Source organism: Protobothrops mucrosquamatus, unplaced genomic scaffold (genome assembly GCF_001527695.2).
Source record: "Protobothrops mucrosquamatus isolate PMUCROS unplaced genomic scaffold, P.Mucros_1.0 scaffold638, whole genome shotgun sequence".
NCBI classification, from domain to species: Eukaryota; Metazoa; Chordata; class Lepidosauria; order Squamata; family Viperidae; genus Protobothrops; species Protobothrops mucrosquamatus.
In genome coordinates, this window is record NW_015386930.1 from 108,644 (window position 1) to 132,938 (window position 24,295).

Genomic DNA, 24,295 nt, shown 5'->3' on the forward strand with positions numbered 1-24,295 from the left:
TTCAGCCACACAAGTTTGGTAATTTGGCACAAAAAAGAGGATTTCTGCTTTGTTCCCAGGTTATGGCGTGCCCCAATGTTAAATTATTTCAATGATACAGTATTGGTTTCAAATTCCAATTTGATCATAACTATATTGTTTTTGTTATATTTTGTACTTAATTTTTAAAGCAGGCTCCTAAATTAACATGAACGTTTGGCATTTTTATTTTTAAGAATGTTGTATATTTCTGTGTTGGTATTTTATTCATCGTTTACCTCAACTGTCTGAGGGAGTCATTAACCCTTTGGCCATCATTTTAGAGAGTCACATAATTTGGGAGGGTGTGTGTGAAGAACTGCTTTTTGCAATACTGTAAATCAGGTAATTCCCGAAGGCTGGAATTTAGGCGAGTCGCAGCCTTGAACTACAGCTCGCGGGAGCAGACGAGAAAGTCACTTCGCCCAGTCTCCAGACAAGGAACGCTCCTTCGGCCCCAGATTTGGGCAAGTCAACGTCACTCTCCCAAGGCAAAGGCGCATGCGCCTTGAGATCTAGCAATTTAAAAGGCGGTAGAACGCGAGCCGGTTTGCGATTGTGTCCACACGTAATTCACCGCTCGGGGGGCAGAGGCGGAGATGCGGCTTCTCTTTGAGAAGGCGAACGAGCTGCTGCGTCTCTTTACCAGGTACTTCAGCAACACGTGCGCCAGTGTTTCCGAGCCTTCCTCCTATGAAGTCAGTTCACACGTTTGCCCTTGCTCTTTTTCAAACCCTGGGCATCTCCTGGCGAGTCGGGGCCGCTTTCCCTACTGGAAAGAGTCTCTCCTCCTTCGGCTCCGTCCGGCTTTGCAGTCGGTTGGCGCCTGGGAAGGTGAATCGTTAAAGAATCCCCAGCGCTCCTACGGCTTTCCCTGAGAGGCCGGCGCCTCCTCTCAGCTCGGGCAGGTCCGCGTGGGGGATCTGGGGAGGCCGGCGTCCCCAGTGCCTTCTCCCTCCTCCTCCTCCTCCTCCGGCGGCTGCTGTGGAGGAGCGTGGGTGGTTGGGTCGGGGACAAGCGGGAAGAGCCGGCTCAGTATTTTAAGAATAGGACATTGTTGGCAGCGCTCGCTCCGTTTGAGATATACCGCAAGCGCACCACCATAAAGTTATTTTGCTTGATCATCGTAATCTCGGCTCTTTTGGAAAATCTTAGGCTTTCGTGTCCGGAAAGGGGTGGGGCTGCAGGAGGTATGAGTCATATATTAATCGCGGCGTTTATTTTGGTGCTCGATCTGCTCAGGGTTCCACGTTTTGCTCCTTCGGTTCCCGTAGTTACTTTCAACCTGGAGCAGTTGGGGTTGAGAGCTGTTCGTTGGATACGTGGCGTTGGGGGTGTAATGTTGGGGATAAATGAATGTTTACATAGCAGTAGCCCTTAGGTTTCTGATGCTACTTAATGAGTGGTAATCTCTTAGAGGATGAAGGAATACCTCCAAGCCTTGGGAAAATTGATCATCGGGTTAGCTTCATCCTTGAACTTCTCTCTCTTCCTCTTTTCCTTTAATTCTTTCCTAAACTCCTGCTCTCTCCTATTGGCTTGATAGTCTAAGCTTTCTAAAGCTTGTTAATCGTTGGAAATCCATAGAGCACAGATTCCAATTTGACATAGCCGAGTTGTTCCTCTATCTTATAAAGTACATAAAAATGGCTTTAAACCTCTTTCATCAGTCAAGGGAGAAATTTAAGATTCTTTTCTCTTCCTACTGTGGAGTTATTAACATTTCTGGAAACTGAGAATTCGCCTCTGGAAATGTAGAAATTTTGTTTTAAAAGTTTTGTTTTTACCTACAGTAGGCCTCCTTTCCAGGGCTTCCTTTTTAAAACCCCAAATGGTGTGGGATTATCTAAAATTATCTAAAACATCCAGCCACTAACTCCAAGGTTTCTTCAGAAAATGTGTATTGATTGCTGCTATCAAATAAGCAAAGCTGCCAACCTCTAGGGAAAGAAAGGTATTTTCAGTTGTCACAACTGGCTTGCTCATTATAGCCTTGTGACTTTGGGTGAAAAAAATTCTCTTGTTGTCCAGAAATAGCAGACTACATAACCGTGCTGTCAAAAAATTCTGGGAGCTAGCACTAGATTGATATAAACTGGTGAAGTCTGACCAGGGCTTTTTAGTAATTGGCATTTAAAGTTTGGGGAGATGGGTAGTTAAACATTAAAATATTGAATAAAAAGTTTTTGTTTATAATTTTGTTGTAACACTGCACTGACAAGTTAGTTGTTTTCAAGGCACCTAGCACCTGTTTTGCTATATAAATTCATAAATAACTAAATGTTAAATTTAGTTACTGTGACCCAGGACAACTTTGTCACAAGGATATTGTACTGTGAAACATAAAATGGCAGCTAGCCCAGAGGCTTTGAAGCATTAGGTCTGATGTTGTTGATAATGGTGATAAGTGCTGCTGTTTGATAGTAATAAAAAATATTACATCATTGGCTCTTTACTTAAGAACTGTAAACAAGCAGTGGCCCAGAACATACCGTATATAACTGAAGTAAGATTGTTTCATGTAACACTTTCCCACTGCATGTTCCAAATTGCTTTATTGATCACTTCAGAATTGTGTGAAGAATTATGAGATGCATGAGGGAGGATTGCAGGTTGGACAAAATGGACTTTTCCATTTTGGAAATGGACTTTTCTATGGATTCTGCCAACCAAAGAATCCAGCAAAACCTTCCCAGCTGGGCATGTAAGCTCGTGTCCTTGATTAACTCTGATAGATCATAGGGTTTGGTTTCTTTCTCAAACAGAAAACAAAACTCCATCAAGGATTTCATAATGCCCATGCCACAACAGATGTGTAAGAGGTAGATTGCTCAGTATGTCTTGTGATTAAGAAATGACGTTTTTCTAATAATTAATCAAACTCTTTCCTGATCTAACGGGAAAGCAACTATCCCTTAACTTTCTGACACAGGCTAAATGTTGACTGTAAATCAGTAATAATCTATGTGAGTCTTTCTTTCTTTTTTAAAAAAAATAGATTAACTTGTAGTACCCAAAAGCAGACTGGTATTTGTGTTACTTTCTTAGCTTTACTTGTGGAACAGGCCTGTGAAAATCAAGTTTGCACACTCCTATATCAGCAGAAGTTAATCCAATAAAAGCTATTGCCTAGGTTTAAAAAAAACAACTTAGCTTTGGGGAAACCAAATAATGGACTTTAAGTAGTACTAAGCCTTTATGACGGAGTGGGATATAACCCTAGTGTTTTACTTGGGATTATCTGAAGTATTGGGCACCTGCTAAAACAAGCATATACCCATAATTTGCTGCAGCAATAATGGAAATTGCAAATATTTGAGTGATGAGTAGTAGGCTTAGTTGTTTTCAGATAGGTTTAGCTCAGAGCTAGTGAGCTGAGTGATCTAGGCTCACTCATAAAAATCTTTGCAGTTCTGCACTCATGAACTTCCTCTTGGATATCACAAAATTATGTCAGAGGATAAAATTTATTATAGCTGCTATATGTTATGCTATATGGGTATTTGGAGATTACAGACTCTTAATAGCCTAAAATGACCAGTCAGTAGTATTGGCACTTTAGAAGATAAGTGACTAGTAAAAAAGGGAATGAGTGGGAAGTAGCTTTTCTTTGCCAGTCTGCAATTTCAGATCTGACGTGACATTATTCCAGTATGTATGAATCTGTATAGATTTAAACACAAGTGGCACGTGCACTTCTGTATGTTTGTATGTATATATAAGCAGACTAAGCACACAATGCAGCCCCATAAGATGGTAATAAAAAATATAAGAAAATAAAGGAAGTTTGCTATTTATAGACATTAACTATATTTATTTTTATATGCAGCCCAAGAAATTCCTCTTCACTCAATGCAGCCCAGGCAAGCCAAAAGGTTGAACACACTTTCACTAAATCCTTATTCTCTGTTAGTCTTGAATATTTCAAAATCATTCTATCCAAAAATTGATGAAAAAAGGACACATTGAACCACATGAATACATTGGGTATTTTCAAAGATGGCTTTCTCCTAACTTAGAAGGTAGCTTACATGAGCCTTACTTATAGCTGTTTCAGTTGGTTTAGTCCATTCCTCCTGTTATAAACAGAATTGCTAGTTCATATGGCTCATCTTACTCTGCTCTAAATCTTTATTTTGCTTCCGATGATCAATTTTATGACAAGCACATTAATCCTTTTTCTATAGAGCAAAGTCTGAGATTTGTCTAAAATTATGACATATCTTCTAACAATTCTGAGGTGATTTTGTGTTACACTCTTGCATATTATATAAGGAGAAGGTTCAAAATAGTAGCATCAGTTTTTTGAATTGTATTTTTTGAGCACCACATATTATTGGGTATGCAAATGATCTTTATCAGGCATAAGTGGGTAAAATAGTCCTGAAGGCAGTCTATATAGTAAATAAGTATAATAATAATTGACTAAAACATGTACAAAACAGCACTGAATACTTTGAGCGTAGCTTTTGCACATACAACACTATTATGTTATATACTGGCAGATCCTGTTTTCTTTTGAGGTATGATTCAGCTGATGCTTTCTTCTCTAGGGGCTCTTTTCCTCCTAACTTTGCTGCCTACAGATATGTTGAACCATAACTCACAGTTAAGCATCAGTTATAGTGGCGGAGAATTACAATGTTTACAGTCTTCCCATTCTTTGCACAATTGCACATGGGAGAGGATACAAGGTTGGGAAAGACTGACCTAAACTGTTTAGTTCCTATATTTGCTAGTAAGATAGTGGTGTATAAGTCTAGACCAGGGGTAGGCAACCTCGGCTCTTTTATGACTCGTGGACTTCAACTCCCACTGACTCAGGAATTCTGGGAGTTGAAGTCCACGAGTCATAAAAGAGCCGAGGTTGCCTACCCCTGGTCTAGACAGTGGTGTAGCAAGCCTAACTTTCTTTCCATAGCATTTATCTAGCCTTAGTTTCATTTGTGTTGTATCTCAAAAATGGAAGTTTAAAACATTGACATTTAAATGTGAGACTGGTTTTAGATCAGTAGGAACTGTTATGGCTAGTATATTGAAAATTATCATATTTGTCTTTGTATTTGGTAAACTGAGAAATAATCACTGACATATCAAATTATTGCCTCCTAATTCTACCTGTGCAGGTAGAATGTAAAAAGTAATACAGGTATTCCTGTACAAGTAGTACAGAAAGTTTGGGCTCAGTTGTAGTTGTAAGTTGACTTAAAACCACAACTGAGCCCAACATTTCTGTTGCTAAGCAAGAAAATAGTTAAGTGAATTTTACCTCAGTTTACGACTTTTCTTGCCACAGTTGTGAAATGAATTACTGCAGCTGTTAAGTTGGTAACATGGAAACCTGGCTTCCCCATTGACTTTGCTTGTCAGAAAGCTATAAAAGCTAATCAAATGACCTCGGGACAGTGCAATCATCATAAATATGAGTCAGTTGCCAAGCATCTGAATTTTGATCTTGTGACCATGGGGAATGCTATGACGGTCATAGGTGTGAAAAATGGTCATAAGTTACTTTTTCAGTGCTGTTGTAACTTTGAATGATCACTAAATAAACTATTGTAAGTCAAAGATTTCCCTATACCATAGAACATGTCCTAGGTGCTTGAAAGATTCCTTCCAGCTTATATATTTGCAGCCAATTTCTTTGGCTAACAATTTTGCTTTGCTGCTTGATGATGCTAGTTACGGAAATTGGCAAGCATCAAAATTCACTTCCCACATAGAGTATTGTAGTATTCCGAATTGCAACTTCACTCTCTTCTTAATGGCAGCCAATTCTGATTTCTCTCCAATCTACTGCCATATAGTGATTGCTAGTCTGTATTGCTAGTTGCCAAGAGAGTTTCAGTGTTCTTTTCAATCAGGTGTTTCTGGATACAAGAAATTTGACACTGCCCCCCCCCAACCTGTGGGTCAGATTTACCTTATGTTCAGGTAGACCAGCGGTTCTCAACCTGTGGGTCGTGACCCCATTTGGGGTCGAACGACCATTTCACGGGGGTCACCAAACAACGCAGTCCGCCATTTTTTCCCGCCATTTTTTTCCCCTTTTCCTTAGCTGTGCTACTCCCTCTTATTCTATTGGCTTTTGAATGCCAATAGAATAGACTCTATTCAAGAGACTCTATTCTATTGGCGTTCGAAAGCCAATAGATTCTATTGGCTTTACTTTCGGTTATCTTAGATAACCGAAAACTTTCGGTTATCTTATCTGAGAGAAATTTTCTCAGATTAAGATAACCGAAAGTTTTCGGTTATCCTTAACAGGTCCGACAGAGACGGGACGACTCGGGCGGTTTTCAGGGTCAGACGTTTGCCACGACGTTCAACAGACGTCGATTCCGCTCGAAAGACCTGCAAAGGTGGACTCCCTGCTGAGCAACTACTAAATGTAAGTAAAAGAGGGCCGGAGGTGGGAGGCCGGCGGGCACAGGGAGGGTTGCTGGCGCGTGTGGGGCCCGGTGGGTGCCTTACCTCCCTTGGGCTGGGCCAGCTGGTTGCCCAGCCGGTGGTCGCCCTGCGCCCTCGCTGCCGCGTGCTATGGCTGCCCAGGAGCGCCTGCCGGCCTGCCGCCGCACCAAACGTGCGGTGGCCAAGGTAAGGCTAGCGGAGCAGCGGCGGGCGCAGGGAGGGTTGCTGGTGCGCGTGGGGCCCGGCGGGTGCCTTACCTCCCTTGGGCTGGGCCAGCTGGTGGCCCAGCCGGTGGTCGCTCTGCGCCCTCGCTGCCGCGTGCTATGGCCGCCCAGGAGCGCCTGGGCCTGCCAGCACACTGAACGTGCGGTGGCCAAGGTAAGGCTAGCAGAGCAGCGGTGGGCGCAAGGAGGGTTGCTGGCACGCGTGGGGCCCGGCGGGTGCCTTACCTCCCTTGGGCTGGGCCAGCTGGTGGCCCAGCCGGTGGTCGGCCTGCGTCGTAGCTGCCGCTTGCCATGGCCGCCCAGGAGCGCATGGGCTTGCCTGGTTCCGCACCAAACGGGCGTCTTGCTCCGCGATTGCCGGCTCTGCACAAAAGTTTCTTTTTCTTTTCTAAATTCTACCCCCCTTTCTCCTCCTCTCCTGTCCCCTCTCCCATTCTTTTCTCTGCTCTCCTTCCCGGCAGCGAGATTCGGCCGGCTGAGGGGGTCGCTCTAGCTCGAGCAGGAGAGCCATCTCTATGCTCCTGGGTCACGTGTGGTCACGTGGGTGCATGCGTGTGGGTCATGTGTGGTCATGTGGGTGCGTGCATGTGGGTCATGTGTGGTCACGTGGGTGTGTGCATGTGGGTCACATGTGGTCACGTGGGTGCGTGCATGTGGGTCACATGTGGTCACGTGGGTGCGTGCGTGTGGGTCACATGTGGTCACGTGGGTGCATGGGGTCGCGGCATTAGGAAGGTTGAGAACCACTGAGGTAGACAGTACTGCATTATCACCTTAAGAGCATAGAAGCCATTAATTTCTGAACCTAAAGTTACTTAACACTCCTATTGTTGTTACCTAGGTGTTCAGAAAAATAGTTTCTAATCTCTGTGGTTAAAGTCCATGTTCATGTGCAAAAGACACAAAGGTTCTGAACTGCAGACAGGTATGAGTGCAGAAAAAAGAAAACCCAGCTTCATGTTTTGAAAGCCATTTAAGTGCAGCCTAATGTATTACAGGAAAGCCAAGAAAAAGTTAAATATAACAGAATGTGGACTTAACTGTCTCAAGAAAGAAACATGCAATGCAGCTTTTTTCATTTCTTTTTGATTACTGAGAACAATCTCCTTATTCCTTGTATTTGAAAAGTATTCATTAGTGACATAGTGACATTAGATTTTTGAGTCAAAGGGACAGGATTTTTTTCACTCCAAAGCAGCATTATCATTTTGCTCTCTCTACCATAGCTGTTTTATTGAATTTTGCAAAATGGAAGTTAATCATGAATCATCTTCAGATATAACTGTTGAATAGGGCTTAGTTAGCAAGCTAGCTTTACTAAAATGTTTTTTGTGTGAAGTGATATTGGGAGGCCTATAGGGTTTTCTGAGTCTTATTTGAGTCAATATAAAGAGTTTGACTTAGTTTAGGTATCCACCGTAATATTATGAGTATGAGTAAAGGTCAATCGAAACCAATTGAGACGAAGAAGATAGCGAGGGACATTTAATTACGAAGTGGGTTTCTCTCTTTCTCTAACTCGTACGTACGAGAGAAACAATATTCACAAATAGAAATGAACACGGAACGGTTTAAAGTGAAAAAGTAGTAAAATAAAAAATCTAAGGGATTAATGAAGAAAAACAAGACTGGGACTCTGAAAGGAGGAAGATAAGCAAATAAGCCATCACTCTTTCCTGAATGTTACATAACTAAGTTGCAAAATGTCCAGGTGTAATGTTCACTGCTGTTGATTATTTTGGGATGAGTGGAGTAGCCAATGGCAGCTTGTCCCAGATAAAAAGAGGGTGGATGAGTGGATGGTGGGAGGGAGAATCTTAGTATCCTGCTTCTCCTTTGCTGCAGTCAGATGGAACAGTAGGGAAATAAGTGGCTTAATACTATTGGGCAGAGTTATAACTTTCATCACCTTTGCATATTGAACCAGCCAATGAACAGGGTGATTAAATATACCATCCTGTGTATATTAACTCCAAAGTTCACAGTGACTAACACAAAGCATTGTGAGAGTTACACTGAGCCTTGTGCAAACCACCCCTGGATACTGCATTTCCCAGGTGACAAATGTAAGATCATTTTTTCATATTTGCATTTTATGTAACTGCATCTTGGCTGAGACTGAATTTGGGGTGGGAGGAAGAGAATTCTAGCATTACTGTATTTAAAGGTTAAGAGTTACCTGAAATTCTTGGTGACTACCTGAGTGCACCTCTATAGTTTTCTTGTATGGAAATAGTTTGCCATTGCTGTTTTCCTAGATGTTTTTTCAACTTGTTGAGATTCTGTTTTTTTATGGTTATCTCTATTTTTACTTCTGGGCAATATGAAAATATGAGCGGCCCCAGAAAAACAATCTCGGATTTTGCAGCAGTTATGACTGTCTTTATTTCATCATTCCCTCTCAATATACTTGTTTGTTCTGGGGTATTGATCTGATTCTTATGTTGTATATTCACTACTTACAATGCACAGTAAGTACTTTTTGGAAACCAAAATGTATTATTTATAGAAAGCATAATTTGAAGGTATCATAAAGGTGTAATATAGGAGAGAGAAGAAGTTTCCACTCCATGTGTATTCCCCATGATCTTTGATCTGGAAAATTGAGATTTCTGAAGAAATGAAACATAAATGACTAACAGGAAAAGAATATGCCTGTAATTTTCAGAGACTGCCAGGAAGATTTCCCCACCCTGTCTGTATAGAACGATAGAACGCCAGTGAGAGAGTTCATGTTTACAGTTAGCCTTGTTCTTCTCAACCATGCTGTGTGTTCTAAGCCTAGAATTTGCAGCAGCCAAGTTCGACACAGAGTACAAACTTAGCCAATCCTCTATTGCCAAAATGCACTTTCCTTCTTTTCCTGTTGAGAAGCTAACAGGATAACAGGATCTGTTTATGAGGAAAGCTTTCAATTAATTATCCCAGTTGTACAAGAGACTTAGCTGGTACTCTGTTCAGATTTTAACAATTCCTTTCAATCAAGTGATTTGTCCTAAATCCTGACCATGTGATATACTCAGAATATGATGGAAGGCCTATCTTAACCAGTCTTAACTAAATGATAAGCCTTTAGGAAAACTGAAATACAAGTAATACAAGTTTCCTAAGATTGATCTCAGTAATTTCAGTAGACCACTGAGGAACCTGTGTCTCAACTATAATTCTCACTTTCCCTACTGAAATTAGGACAAGTTGGAACTATGGTTAAGCAATAGCACAAGAGCCATATGTTTCTCTAGCATGATGGATGGATAATCCACATGATTGGGTTTCCTGAAGTCCCTTCTAATCAATAAGACTAAGTCTGAGAGATAGCCACGCCTCCTGCTTGGTCGCACATGCCCAGTTCCGACTTAGTCTTTCACCCAGACAAGATGCGTTGGTTCTTCTCTCCAGACTCAGGTTCTTTAAAAAAAGTTAATTTCCCTATCAGTGGATTATCCTTCTATTCCCCTTTAATTTAAACACTGTACCTTACTCCCTCGGTTCCTCCCCGTCATCCCTCCGGTTCCCTTACTCTTCCTTACCTCTTTTTGAGGCTTTGTGTGTTGGTCTTTTCTTCCTTTGGGAGTTGTTAAAGGCTTCGAGGGACTTGCTCTCAGCCAGAGGCTTTTCCTTCTCTCTTGCATTCTGTTGCAGCCTCCAGAGCTTTTGGGGAGTTGCGGAGCCTTCCGTTCGATCCAGCTGATCGGTGGATCTCCGCGGAGGCCCGGGGCGACTGCAAAGCCTTCCCGAGCTGGGGCCTTGCTGGGGAAGCTCTTCGTTTCCTCTCTTAGAGTTTTTGAGAGCTGCGGAGTTTTCTGAAGCGTCGGGTGGAGCGCGAGGCTCCTGCAAAAGCCCCGAACAGCAGCTGATTGTCCTGAGCTCCTCCGGACGATTGGGCCTACTGTGAGTTGCCTCGTGGCTGACGGGCACCATTTTGGGTTCTCTTTTGCCTTGGGCCGATCCCTGGCATTACAGAGAGCCATGTGGCAGGAGTCCGCCATTTTGTTCTCTGGCCTGCATTGCAGGGCCGGCGTAGGACAGCAGCTCGATTGCCACGTGCCTGGCGGCCGCCATTTTACACCGATTCCTTGCATTGCAGAGAGCCACGTGGCTGGTGTCCGCCATTTTGTCTTGTGGCCTGCATTGCAGGGCCGGCATGGGCGATTTTTTTTTCATACATCATAGTGAGTTTCAATTCAAAATTAAAGCAGCCTGGTACTATTAGTGGCTGGTTCAGTCCCCCCCCCTTGTTTCTGGGGAGGGCAGAACCAGGAGAGTCAATCTCCACTTTGGTTCCCAGTCACATCTACTTGACATTGCCTCTGGCAATTTATATATATTCCTTTAATAGCGTGCTCACTTGCCTTTCATTGGGAGCTGGTCCTAATTATAACATACTGTGTCACACAGTCCCTTTTCCAGGGAGATATATACTGGTCTTACCAGTCCTACATTTCCTTACTGGGCCCTCAGCTCCTCGCCTGTTTCTGACCCACCCTCAGACTTGTTCTGAAGGGTCTTAGGCCTAACCTATTCAATAGGTCACCAGGTTAATCTTCCAGTCTTCATCAGCCTGATACATCCCACCCTCAGTCTTGTGCTGAAGGGATAGAGGCTGACACTCCTTGGCAGGGGGGCCGCTTTGGTTCTGTCCAGCCTTTGCTACCTGGTTATCCCACCCTCAGACTTGCGCTGAAGGGATTCAGGTTTCTTGCAAGGAGTCCATACTGGTTTTCCAGTCCTTTGGTTCTCATTACCTGCTACAACCCATCTTCAGACTGGTGCTGAGGGATTTTCAGGCCACAATATCCCTGACAAAGTAAAAGGGGTGTTTCACAGGTTTTTCTTCCTGTCCATTCAAGACTTTTTTTTTTGCTACCCCTTTTCAGTCTTTAACTATAGGATACACAAACAATGGCGGAAGATACACAGCCTGATCTGGTTCTGGCGCCAACCAGTCCTCCTGCTAAACGGAGGCGCAAATCGCCAAAGGCTGAGGTAGCTGGCAAGCTCAAGGCCAGAGCAAAAGCTTTATCCAGTAAAGCTCCATCCAAAAGGGCTAAAAAGGAGGCTGCCAGGAAACATCAGGCCCTAGAGAGACAGATATCCAGGGCTCAAAAGGCTGCTTTACCACAACAGGTACCGGTTGTTCCTGAACCTCCTGGGACTTCTCCTTTCAGCCCCCAGGTAACCACAATTGCACAGGTACACAGGCCTTTGTCTCCGAAGGGTGGTTCTCAATCTCCAACGGTTAGTCCCATGACGTCCAATCCAAATCCAACATGGGGGGCTTCTCAGCTTACCCCTCACCCTGCTCCATCGGCCACGTTCACGCCCACGGCCGCCGGTCTCCGTACCGAGCAGTCACAGACGCTTGCTCCGGAACAATTGCAATCTATGCTCACGCAGGTTTTAGGCTGTCTTTCATCTCTACAGAAATCTCAACACTCTACACCTTCCCAACGTAAATCCACCACTCTGGATTACGTTTGTTCCATACCTTCTGACCATTCCTCACAGAGCGGAGATTCTTATTCTGATATTGAGGAATCACGGGGAGCAGCCTTATCAGAGGATGAAGATGATCCTCAGGAGTCAGCTCCTTTTGTAGGGCTCTTTGATCCCGCCCTGTTCAAAACTATTCTTACCAAGGCCACGGCTACATCCCAGATAGCGCCAGAGCCTGACCCAGAACCTACCCCCTCCACCAGTCAAACTGCAAATCCTTTGTTTGCTGAGCGCACGATAACTCAAAAGCACATTCCCTGTCCACCCATTTTTACCAATACGGTAAAAAAGCAGTGGACTAACCTGGGTCTCTCTCCGGCACCTGGTTCCTCTGACAAGAAGCTGTTTAACGTGGCACCATCCCTGACCAACCTCTTGGAGGTTCCCTCTGTTGACACTTCCCTCACTCCTATCTTGTCCAACACCACTATAGCTGGGGATATGGCGGAGGCACTAAAACCAGAGGACAGAAAATCGGAGTACTCCCTAAGGAGAGCACATCAGGCGTCAGGGTGGACGGTAAAGGCTTCCACGTCAGCCTCTTTCTTCTCTTGTTCCTCTATCACTTGGCTCCAGGAGCTTCAGGATTTGATCCCACAGGATCAAGTTTGCGCCCATCAAACATTGGGGAAATTGTTAGCGGCTGTTGAGTACACAGCAGATGCTACGCTACATGCCCGTTTTTCACCCAGAGCAATAGCAGCTAATATTTCTGCCAGGCGCTTACTTTGGCTAAAACAATGGAAGGCGGATTTGAAATCTAAGGGTCGTTTGTCCACCGCTCCTTACTCTGGTGGAAAATTGTTTGGAGAAGCCCTGGAGCCATACTTGATAGAGAATAAGGACAAGAAAAAGGTACTGGCTCACCAAGGCAGGCGAGCAGATAGAAAGCCTACCCCTTTTTATCGCCGTCAGGGATTCAGGGGCAATACCCAGGGTTCCACCTGGTCACAACCAGCACGTTCCTTTACCCCAAAATCGGACCGCCAGGCGGAACATTTTGGAACCAAGCCCAGGCAACAATAGTCTAAGCGGCCCTTTCGAGGTACGGGGGGCCGTCCCTATCGGAGAAATAAGTGACTCCGGGGAGAGACCCCCCATAGGAGGTCGCCTCTCCCTGTTCTCTCAGAACTGGGAGGACACTACTACAGACGCCTGGGTTTTGTCCACCGTTACCCATGGACTGACCTTAGAGTTTTTCGCAAATCCGGCACCCCGCTTCATCTCTTGCCCAACACCTTCAAACCCATCAAAACGGGCTCTCATGAAGGAGGCCATTACCCACCTTCTCACAATAAAAGTAATAGAACCGGTTCCTCCCGATCAATGGGGAAGAGGGTTTTATTCAATCCTCTTCATAGTTTCAAAGGCCTCGGGAGGATGGAGGGCCATTCTGGACCTAAAACGCTTAAACTCTTATCTAATATACAAAAAATTCAAGATGCAAACACTGCAATCCATTCTGGCCAGCATAAGGAAGAACGACCTCCTCACGTCCATTGACCTCAAGGAGGCGTATCTTCACATTCCAATTTTTCAACCACATCGCAGATTTCTCAGATTCTGTTACGGATCTTATCATTATCAATACAGAACACTTCCGTTTGGCCTTTCATCCCCCCCGAGGGTATTCACAAAGATTCTGTCGGTCCTGGCAGCTCACCTCAGACTGGAGTCCATTCGGATCCAGTGTTATCTGGACGACATCCTCATACAATCAGGGTCGGTCCAGGCTGCGCGGTCAGAGGTGGCCCGCACAATAGAGGTACTCCAGGATCATGGATTCTTGGTGAATTTCCCCAAAAGCCAACTGATTCCATCCACATGGCTTCTTCATCTCAGAGCAGTAATAGATACGACCCAGTGCATGGTCTATCTTTCACCGGACCACATAGCCAGTCTCAGGGCCTTTGTCTGCCTGGTGCAATGCACCAGGTCGGTCTCGCTCCTCACTCTTTCCCAACTCTTAGGCAAGATGATCTCTTGCATTGCCATCGTACCTTGGTCCAGACTTCATTCAAGAGCCCTGCAATGGTTCCTCCTTCCTTTTCAGAGGAGGAAGTTAACATCCTCCAACAAATTAGTGCGGTTGACTCCTCTAGTAGCTCGGTTACTCTGCTGGTGGCGTTCTCGAGCCATCAACAAGGGCTCGAAATTCAGAGAACAGTCAAGGATAGTGCTCACCACGGACGCCAGTCTTTTCGGCTGGGGGGCTCATCTCCAGTCTCAGATTGCCCAAGGGAGATGGTCCAAGGAAGATCTGTCCCACAATATAAATTGGCTGGAACTCAGGGCAATTCATCTGGCGTTGTGTCACTTCAGGCACGAGGTGAGAGGCCAGCACGTCCTCGTCCTCACGGACAACATTGCGGCCAAAGCTCATGTGAACTGTCAAGGGGGCACCAGATCGAGCTCTCTGATGGCAGAGGCCACACTGCTCTGTTCTTGGGCAGAGGCCAATCTGTCATCGATAAAGGCGGATCACATCTCGGGGGAGGTCAACCAGCAGGCAGACGCTCTAAGCAGAGCGACAGTGGATCATTCGGAGTGGCGACTGGATCCAGACCTGTTCCTAACCATATCTCGCAGGGTGGGACACCCAGTCCTAGACTTGTTCGCCTCAGCGAAGAACTCCCAACTTCCAAGGTTTTTCTCCCGTTTTCAGTCTCCAGGGGCGGAGGGGGTGGATGCCCTGCGCATCCCGTGGCCCCGGGGCCTTCTTTACGCCTTTCCTCCGCTTCCTATTCTTCCGGCGGTCATCCGCAAGATTCTGCAGGAGAGGGCGGAGGTCTCTCATAGCCCCTCATTGGCCGAGGCGTCCTTGGTTCGCAGATCTCATGAGCCTATCTGTATCCACTTCATGGCAGATACCTCCAGACCGGATAGTACTCACTCAGGGGGTGCTTCGCCATCCCGATCCTCAATGGCTACAGTTAACCGTATGGCGATTGAGCGGAGATGTTTGACTACGGAGGCTTATTCTCTGAGGGTCATTGATATCATCCAGGCATCTAGACGCCCCTCAACAAATAGAGTTTATGACTCTACTTGGAGGAGTTTTACATCTTGGATGTCCAAGCATCACGTCCAGTTATCAGCTCTCACTGTACCTCAGGTTCTATAGTTTTTGCTTGACGGGATGGATAAGGGGCTGTCTCCTAGTACTCTGAGGAGACAGGTGGCAGCCTTAGCCACGGTTCTTTCCTGCGATGATGCTTCTTCCCTTGCTCACCATCTGATGATTCGTTCCTTCCTTAAGGGAGCAGTTAATATCAAGCCCCCAACGGTTCATCGGTATCCTTCCTGGGATTTGTCAAAGGTTTTGCAGGCTCTTACTGGGTCGCCTTTCGAACCTCTTCGTTCATGTGAACTCAATCTGTTGTCCATGAAAGTGGCTTTTCTGGTGGCAGTGACCTCTGCTAGGCGCATATCTGAATTGGCAGCCCTTTCAGTGAGGGAGGATCTTTGTTTGTTTCACCCTGATTGTGTGATCTTACGTTTGGATCCCACGTTTATTCCTAAAGTGAACTCTTTGTTTCACAAGAGGTGGTGTTGCCAAGTTTCTGTCCTCGTCCATCCAGTGACGTGGACCGCAGGTGGCACACCTTGGATGTTCGCAGGGCGCTTCGCATTTATCGTAAGAGAACTGCTTCTTTCCGTAGGTCAGACGCCCTTTTCTTGTCATTCACTCCGACCTCAATGGGTATCAAGGTCTCTTCTTTCACTATCGCCAGATGGATTAAGGCTTGTATTGCTAGAGCATACCAATCACAATCATTGGCCGTACCATCACGTATCACAGCTCACTCTACTCGTAGTGCGGCCACCTCTGCAGCCTGGGCTACTCAGGCGCCCATTGGTGAAATCTGTCGGGCGGCGACCTGGTCGTCCCCCTCACCATTTATCCGTCATTATAAGGTCGATAGTTTTGCTTCTGCTGATGCTGCCTTTGGCCGTAGAGTATTGCAAAGGGTAGTATCATCTCCTGTACCACGTGCCCCATCTGTTAACCCTCCCTAGGGACAGGCAAGCTTCGGTATGTCCCAATCATGTGGATTATCCATCCATCATGCTGGAGAAGGGGCGTTGTCTTACCTGAACGCCTTTCTCAGCATGATGATGGATAATCCACCCCCACCCCTTTTTTCATTAGTTATTGGGCACGGTGGCAGGAGTCTGGAAACCAACGCGTCTGGCTTTGTCTGTGGCTTCGCCTCCGTCGGAACTGGGCATGTGCGACCAGGCAGGAGGCGTGGCTATCTCTCAGACTTAGTCTTATTGGGTAGAAGGGACTTCAGGAAACCTAATCATGTGGATTATCCATCATCATGCTGAGAAAAGGTGTTCAGGTAAGACAACGCCCCTTCTACAGTCCAGCTTTAGAAATTGATGAGGAATAATAGTTATAGTTGTCAACAGCTTAAATTCCATGCTCTCAAAAGAAATGTTGGCAAGCTGGGAAATGCCGTTCTTCTTAAAGAGATCATTGGTTTGATGTGGTTTGCAGAAACCACTGAGAAGAATGGGATTTATGTGGCAAAATGACATTAAAGTTACTCATGAGAGAACACTGAGGCGACTCTTTCAAAATCTGGCATTTTCAACCCAAATGAAGACAGAAGAATTGCCCCTGCCCACTACATCCACTTTTTTAAAAGTATGCTGTAACTGAAATTAGCCCATATTCTGTACTTATCTTTTTTCTTTTATAAGGGTTCTTGGTTTCCATCCCATGCCCTTTTGCTTTGGAGATTATCAGCAGGTTCCTTCTTTGCAGTGGTCAAAAATTACAATGATGACATTAAATAGCTGGCATGATTATAAATAGCTGGAATGGCAGACCACAAAACTGCCACAGGCAAAAAAGCATTACTATGTGTTTACAAAAGGGGCCATTAGTATGTCTGGAACTCAAAACCTATCCATCCCTCACAGAAGAGCACAAGGTCATGCTCTTCAACTTCAGTCAGAAAAATATAATAAAGCTTAAGAATTTGCTACCATAATTTCTTCAAAGCTTCTCATGGCTGAGACTTTGAGTAATGTGGTTTTCTCCTATCACTACAGTACTGTTCTATACCAAATAAGGCCTCTCTATTGGCAACAAATTATCTTCCCATTCAAAATTTTTAATTTTTGTACTGGATTAGCCAATTGATTGCTTATATTTTGCCTGAAAGAATTTATTTGGGTTTCACACATTGTGCGAGTTGATAAGATGGTTTGTTTGATTTTAGCTTATGTTGGATCTGAATCCAGTATAATGTGTTGAATTCTATATGCAAGCGTGATTTGTTTTAAAGTCACAATTTTGTTTTATGGTATGTTAGTGATATTTACATATAGAGGTTCCATAGGATCCTTGTTTAGGTTCATTAGCTTCCCTTCCAATTGGACGCTTCTGGATTCAGTCTGCAATGTGTCTTGTAACAGCTGGCAGTTCTCCTTCTACAGCTGGCCCAAAAGTCCTTATATCATGCTGGCTGGAAGAAAAAGGCAAAATGGAAAATGTAAATAATTGTCTTTGACAGCATGACCAGGCACTGTCACAAAAGGGGGGAGCAAAGTTAGCTGCTGCTGTTTTCAGTCTGACCTTTGCATTTTTGGGATTCTTGATGTCATGGAGTGATGTTAAACTGGCAAAGTATTTGTTTCTGTTCAGGGCTAAGCTGTGAATGTGTGTGTGTGTGTGTGGGGGGGGAGAATGAAAACTTTTCAAATCATCTGCCTTTTAGTTTCTAAACATGAAGTCTAGCAGTCCAGATAATCTCTCCACCCCTAAATTCATGACTTTGGTGGCTTTGAATTGTATTCTACAACTTTGCAGTAAGTGTGAGTTTGGAGGGACTCTGAAGAAAGAAGGAGATTAAAAAAACTTAAATTCAGTATGCTGGATTCAAGAGATTAAAAGTCCCAGAGTGTGTAGAAATGAATTCTAAAAGCAAGATAATTTGGACTTCTTTTTTTTAAAAAAAAACTGTATTGATGAAGACCCTTCCGAATAGTAAAGGGAGAGGTGTGAGACAGTGAAAATACTTGTAATGCCAAAAAATAATGATGTATGTTTGCGCATAGGTAGCAAGGTCAAAGGATTAATACTTGTTATCTCTGTAACACAATGCTGTATCTTCACACTACTCCTACACTTCTGTATTGCCATTCTCTCAAAAAGTCTGCCATTTCAAAAGAATGGTATCTTATGAAAGGAGGTGGGGGTAAGACGGATAGCAAAGAAAGGAAAATACATTTCTTTGCCTATAATTAGACAAATATAGAATTGGGAAGTAGCACCTTGTGTGAATTGATCATCTGACTCTGATTGAATGGCTTGAAATATTATACCCTATTTCATAGGATCGCTGTGAGGAAGATAAGTTTTCAGATGCACATACAAGTTATACTCTGTTGGAGCTTGAAGGCAGAGTTGCATGTGAAGAGATCCTGTTCTGGATAAACATTGCAAAAAACTAAAACTCTCTGCAATTTCATCCCAGCATGGTGCAGATTATGTGTGTCTCTTGTCCCTTTGCATATGATGTATCCAGGGCTTTTTTTGTCATAGAACGCCCGGAACGGAGTTCCGGCACCTTTTTTGGGTGGAACCTTGTAGGGTAGGCAAGGCGGGTTGTATGACGTGTGTGAGTTCCGGCACCTTTTTTTTTTTTACAAAAAAAGCACTGGATGTATCACTGTCCTTTTCCTTGGCCAGAAAGTTGGATTAAAGGATATGTGCCCTCCCCTCAATGCTTATTGGAAGAACATCTTGAAACAAAGTTAAGTGCTTTAAACTTGAAACTGCGTCCAGATTTTAAAGTGAGTTCAAACTATCTTGACCTAAAAGTGATTATTTGACAGTGGATAGTGAATAAGGATAAAGGCCTCTGCTGATGAAATGATCAACCAAAGCCAGGGAACAAACCACCCGTGGCCTTGTAGCAGTTTTGCACTCTTGATCCTTATCTTGAGATCTGGGAATATTAATGCCACTTTAGAAGTCACAAGTATATTTTATCATTATTTAATAAAAATCAAAGCTCTGTTTTCTTATGCCGCTTACCCTCCAATAACCTTCCAGACCGTGTTTGAATGAGGTACTTGTAAAACGGCTTCTTCAGAAATGGCAATTCTGGACTGTGCCCACTGCTCACTTCACATTCTTCAAGAAGGCAGGCAGATGGTCAAATGCAACTGAGCACAAGGAGCCCTGGGAAAAGCCCAGCTGAAGTCTGGATCTCTTCCATGTGCATTAAGAAGGAAAAGCGGTAAGCCCAAAGCCCTCAAATGGCTTGGAAGAAAGGGAAATGCCTGGGGCATTGCTACACAATACCAAACTTAAACTCTTATAAATGGGGACTCCTTCCCTAAATGGAGAAGGGGTGGGCTGGGAGGAGCTTGGCATGCATTGTCAGATATTTCTCCTGGCTGCTGTTGTTTCTGTTACCGGAGAGCTGGCTAGGCCACCTGTTGGGTTTTGACACATGGGAGAGGCCGCTGCCCTTTTTAACACTGCCTGCCTGTCCTCTTTCCCTTTGTAGAGCTCCCTCTATTTTCCCTTCCAAATAGTTGTCTTCTGTTTACAACTGTCCCATTGTGGGGCTTGGCTAGAAGCAGCTGGGGGGGGACGGACTGTTTCAGGCTCAAGGGTAATTTCAGCGTCTTCAAAAGCCTTTAGAGCCTTGCTCCCTCCCTAAGAGGATGGCAGCACCAACAAGGGGATAATTTGATGGATTACTCTGCAGGGCTGAGAGGCTCTTGGCTAATCCCCTTTGTGTGTTTGTTGGGCAAGACACTCAGCAGAAGCCCCCCACCCCCACCCCCGCTTTCCCTGCCTCAGGCAGAGAAAAGGCTGCTCAGCAGGGCGGGTTTTACATCCTGACATATAAATGCAATCAGCCGGGTCATGTGAGCAGAGTTTAATCCTTGCCCACTACCATGGCCAAGAGCTTAAAGGGAGGGGGGGGGCACCTTTGGGATGGCTTTAGGTTTTTCTCACTTGGTTTGATTTCCATTTTTATTCTTCTGTATTAAACCAGAGGAGGAGGCTAACTGGCAGAGGGGCAATCCTTAATCCTGGCCCATTTGAAAGCAAACTGCTGAGGGAGGTCCCATCTTTATTTCTAAAAGGCACTTTTCTCTTTCTCACTGAGGATATTGACAGTCCAAGTTTAATAGGTCTGATTAGTGATTTGAATTAAGATCTTCCAAGCCATAAGCTACTAATGCTGTTGGTTACAGTAGAAGTTACAGTTGGCACTGCTATGCTGTATATATTGACTGTGGAGCATGGATTTGTAGGACTAAGTGCAGGAACTATACATTGCGGGGGGGGGGAGGATCCTTCGTTGGGCTGTAGGAACAGAGCTAAATCTTGACATTTTTAGAAGGATTTTCCCCTCACCCAGTGGATGGAGGGGAGGGGGGAAATGCTTTGTCGGGTGGTGGTGGTGGTGGAAATCTCAGCTCTGGGATGGGGGAATCTCAGCTTCATATGGAAGTGAGATTCTCCCAATAGGCAGCTCTTTCAGCCAGCCCCCAGAGATGACAGGGGGTCTTCCTGGCAGCTGGCAGCAGCTTACAACCTTCCCGGCCGGCTTCCCCATTGGCTTTCTGGAGAAGCCACCAGAGAAGATTGCAGATGGTGATCACATGGTCACAGTCATAAGTCTGAACAGGTTGCCAAGCATCCAGGTCACCATCATGTGACTGTGGGAAAGCATGACACTACAATGGCTGGAAGTGCTTTACGGGTCATGAAGCACCCTTTCTGAGGCCATCATAACTTCAAACTGTCATTAAACGACCAGTGGTAAGTTGAGGACTCTCTGTATTATATATGAAGGCAGACATTTGACTAACACTAAATAACTTCTGATTTACCTGCAAATTCAATTCAAAGAAGACCTAGAAACAGATCTCATTCATAACCCAGGGACTACCTGAATTGCTTTGCTTGGAAGCTGGCAAACACAACAGAGGGTAATGTGACAACAATTCATTCTTGCAATTCAACGACTGCACAGAAATTTACTTAATAGTTCAGTTGTGGAGACATCTGTCTTGTATCCCCTCTGGTAAAACTTGAGATGGAAGACTTGCTTAAGGTCATCTGGTGAGTTTTGCAGTCATATAGCAATCACTAACTTGGTGTCCTCCAGCCCTCAACGTGCTGGTTGAGAATTCTGGGAATTGTAATCCAACATATCAGGAGGGTACTAGTTTGGGAATGATTATTGAATTATATCTGAAATCTTTATTTCAGGATCATATACATGCAGTCTGTGGATGTTCTGTGAAATGGATTTGTAGACATTATGGCCTAATGAGCAAGTCATTCTGAAACATCTGAGTTTCCTTTTCTTATTCACACTCCTTTTTATGCCAGGCAAATTGATTCTGCTGTTAAATTGCAACAGCTGTCTTTAAACCAAGTGTCTCTCTTCATCATGTCCTTTTTGGAGTTATTTCGTATTTACTTTCGGAGCCCCCATAATTTTATCTAAAGTTTTTTTACCATAACTTGAAAGAACTCCCCGCCACACACGGAGGTTTAGTTAAAACTGAGGACCGACGACGGACCTCTTAAGGTACGTCGAAAGAACCGTCATGAAAACCTTCCTGATGTATTTGCCACTGGCTTCTTCCTAGGGCTGAGAGTAACTACACCAAAGTTGCCAGCGGGTTTCTGTTGAATTATAATCCCCATAATTTCCATCTAGGCATTGGTTGGTCTAGTAGGGGATTAAAATAGGCATGGTCCAGTATCTGGTTGGGAAAGATTGATGCTAATAGGGCTGCCAAAGTTGAACTGGAAATATTAATGGCCACTAGATGGCAACAAAGAGAGCTCTCTATCTAGCTACCACCTAATGGTTGCCCAGAATTTGCAGCCCAGATCTGGCAGTTCTGTTGATAATAAGGATGTATTTCTTCTCTACTCCCACTCCGTGGGTTGAGTGGCTTCAAACAGACCAAGAATATTTGGTTTTTTCTTCTCACCTTTTAATTTTATTTAAAGGTCTTGTTTTGAAATAGATTTTCATTCCAAATAACTTTACTGGCAGTCTCCAACTAATTTTTTCTGGTTAACATAGATTGTTGGGAAACAAAATTGAAGCAAAATTGTATAGTTAGAAATTTATTTTTTTTGTTGTAGGGACAAAACAGCTGGAATATTTTGCTAACAATGACTGACAGAGACATCAGACTTATGCAACAATCCTCTGAACACTTAGTAGTAACCTGTATATTTATTCAGTAGACCATTCTTCAGTAATTGAATGTGTGATTCCATCCTCATTTAAAATTTCAATGAATTAAAATCAGCAATTGAATGCCAGTTCATGAATCTTAAAGAAACAGAGAACTTCCTTCATTGTGAGTTTTCTTTTCCATTTACAGAAGCTGTTAGATCAAGGCAGTATTTGTGCATTCCTTGAGTAAAAAGGGGGTTTTCAACATATTATTAGCCATGCTCTGATGAAGAGCTAGAAAGATAACAGTTACAGTTACCCAGCAGGCTTCTGTTGAGCTATAATCCTCTCAGTTTACCAAACCAGGAGCAAATTCAAGGAGCTGAAATTAAATAAATTACAACTGTGCTTCTATCTTCTTTACTCTGAGCACATACTGTATTTAAGAACTGAGGGGGGATGGGTCAGAGAAAGGTGAGGGACTTTTCCCTTGTCCTCTCAGATCAGAGAGGAAGTTTATAACTCTTCTGTTCCTCTTTCATTCAGTTTGGGGGATAGCTTCCCAGTTTTTCTTTTCTCTCTTCTTGGAAGGCCAAGGTTTCTGAGTCTTTTTCTCGGAGGATAAATGCATACAATATTTCACAATAGGTTAACTTTTAAAATATATATATATATATTAAATTACTAAGAAGCAACTCCCAGTTCCCCTCTGCTAAGGGTTTACTTTCCAGGCCAGGCTTTGAGAAGTAATTGTAAGCTGCCCGCTGTTCCTTAAGGTAGACAACTAGACTAGACAAAATGACATCAAGTGAGGCTTAAAGAAAATGTTGTCTGAAATGTTCCTCTTTCCAATTCTTAAAGAAAATGTTGTCTGAAATGTTCCTCTTTCCAATTCTAAGTTATAATTCTACATCTCCCCGAGTCTAAGCTTCATTAAGGCAATCAAATTTACTTTTCAGGAGACTTTGCTTATAATTGCACTGTGAAGCATATGCTTGTTCAATACTGTTGGAAGATTTACCCTGACAAAACTCCCATATGCTTTGCGGTAGCTGCTGTCCTCAAATTTCTTCATCGTCGGCTTTCCCCAGCTGGAAACGAACCGGGAAATTCTTCTAACAATACAATCTGTGCCTTCAACTTTTCAGATGACCCCCCAAAAGTCAACTTCCAATGTCTAAGATATGGGTTCCATCCTTGTTTGTGGGTATCCATTACTAGTGTCTTCTAAAACAACTTTGTACTTCTGAGAACTTTGGGCTTGACCATCCACCTCGTATCTCTCTTGTGTGGATGAATTCTGCTGCTGCTAGTTTGGCGACTAAAAAACCCTATACAGTATTTGTATTTAGAGGGAAGATAATAAATTCTGCCACTTTGCCCTACAGCAGGGGTGTCAAACTGCCGGCCCGTGGGTCGGACGCGTCACATGGAAGCCGCACTCACCCCATTGCTGGCAATGGCAAAACCGGCCTGATATGTTGCGCAACGTCACGTGACATCGCGAGTTTGACATGCCTGCCCTACAGTATTGTTTCTAAAAGTGCTTTTAAATGATTTAAAAATGGAAAAGCAGTAAACAATATAATTAACTATGCCCATTCTCATTACTTTGAATTCTAGGCCTCTCTTAGGCATGAAAGCCTTCTCTCCCAGCCCAACCGACCTCACACAGTTGTGGCAAAAAGAGGAGACAAGAGGATTAGGAGAGTCTGCCATTATATTTTATTTCATCTGGGCAGGAGAAAATATTATATATCATCGCACAGTCAGCCAGATGTTCAGACTGGATTTGGCATTTTGTCTACCTATCGAGTCCTTACCAAGGACCTGGGATAGGCAGATGTGGATGTTTGATGGTATTACAGATATCGTCGCAGGATGAAAGCAGTTCCTAGTAAGGCCGCCTTTTGCAATTGACTAATGGCGAATTTGTCAATGCCAATGGTGTTCAAG

At 44.0% G+C, this 24,295-nt stretch overlaps 1 protein-coding gene across 2 annotated transcripts in view; it reads left to right on the plus strand.

The window, feature by feature from the left end:
• The first annotated feature begins 538 nt into the window (after positions 1-538).
• SLC45A3 (solute carrier family 45 member 3) overlaps positions 539-24,295 on the plus strand; it is a 40,730-nt gene continuing 16,973 nt past the window's right edge. Inside the window, exon 1 of one of the 2 annotated variants that reach the window (XM_015817788.1) lies at positions 539-667. The gene's annotated coding sequence lies outside the window, so the exon portion shown is untranslated. Of the gene's footprint in view, positions 668-8,472; positions 8,720-24,295 lie in introns of those variants that run through there. The other variant, XM_015817789.1, reaches the window with a different exon arrangement.